This window comes from Pyrgilauda ruficollis, unplaced genomic scaffold (genome assembly GCF_017590135.1).
Source record: "Pyrgilauda ruficollis isolate IOZ18807 unplaced genomic scaffold, ASM1759013v1 scaffold210, whole genome shotgun sequence".
NCBI lineage: Eukaryota > Metazoa > Chordata > Aves > Passeriformes > Passeridae > Pyrgilauda > Pyrgilauda ruficollis.
Window position 1 is genome coordinate 464,412 of NW_024520319.1, and position 1,218 is coordinate 465,629.

A 1,218-nucleotide genomic window follows, 5' to 3' on the forward strand; every position below is an offset into this window, starting at 1 on the left:
TGCGGGCAGCGCCGAGCTCCCGGAGGCTGCGCTTGTCTCCGCAGCTGCTGCCGCAGCTCTGGGCAGCGGGGACAGCGCAGCCAGAGCTGGCAGCGCCCTCCTGAGCCCCGGGCTCCCGCAGGGCCGGCAGCAGCAGTGACCTCTCTGCGTGTCCCTTGCAGGGTGCCATCAGCGCGGCTATGAAGCTGTTCCCGAGGCCGAGCTCCCAAAGGATCTGTCAGCACTCCTGATGTCTCGGGAGCAAGGCGCTGTTTGTTTCAGGGAAACAGATTCTGGCATTGGGCAGGAGGGGAGTGAATTCTGTTCCATTACTGGAGTTGCGAATGAGGCCCGGGACGAGGGATCAGCAATATGGAATATACACAAAAGATTGCTGGGTGAGTGCAGGGCCACCCCTGTGGTCTCTAGGGAGGGGACAATGTCCCTTCCCAAGGCCAGGGCTAGCAGGTGTGTGGCTGTTTCCCGAGGTCTGGAAGAGGCCTCGTGCTCTGCTGGGCCCCAGCAGTGGCTGGAAGCAGCAGCCCCAGCTGCCCCCAAGGCTGTGCAGTTCTCCTGCCGCAGCCTGTCCCCACGGCTGTGTCCCTGGCTGTGGCCAGAGCTGTGTCCCTGCCTGTGGCCAGGCTCTTGGCTCTCTGGCTGCCAGCTGAGTGAGGGCCACACTGGCTGAGGGGTCCCTGCTGTGCTCCCTGGCCATGGGCTGAGCAGATTCCAGGGCCGGCTCTGCTTCTGGCAGCCAGCAGCTCTTTCCTGCTCCAGGTGAATGGATCAGGAGCCATCCCGTGGGCACGGCGGTGCTGATTCTGCTGCTCCTGGTGCTGCTGCTGGCTTTGGGGGTGGCCTTGGCTGTGCTGGCAGGTAAGGGAGGGGCAGCAGCCTGGGCCCAGCCCCTCGGGGCAGAGCGGGCTCCCTGCTCCCTGCAGAGGGGAATCCTCACACCTTCTCCTCTTCCCCTGCAGCAGCAGCAGCAGCACAGGTTCCAGTGACACCCGATGCTGCCTGGAGTGACATGCAGTCATTCTATGTGAGAAACACAGCTCTCTATTTACACTTTTTATAAAAGTTAACTGAGGGATAAAAGGGATAAAATCCTCCTCTGGGATACTTGGCTATTTCCACACGATTAACTTAAACCATGTTCTCTATATATTTTTGCATTATAGGGGGCACATCCATATTTTTCATATTTACATATTCAAACATTCCTTTGAGTTAACATGT

General features: G+C 59.1%; 1 long non-coding RNA gene across 1 annotated transcript; it reads left to right on the forward strand.

Annotated features, from left to right (window-relative positions):
• Positions 1-995, forward strand: LOC121353887. The gene is made up of 3 exons (XR_005955212.1): positions 1-377; positions 757-855; positions 957-995. It is a non-coding gene; the product is annotated as an uncharacterized LOC121353887 (long non-coding RNA).
• The last annotated feature ends 223 nt before the right edge of the window (positions 996-1,218 follow it).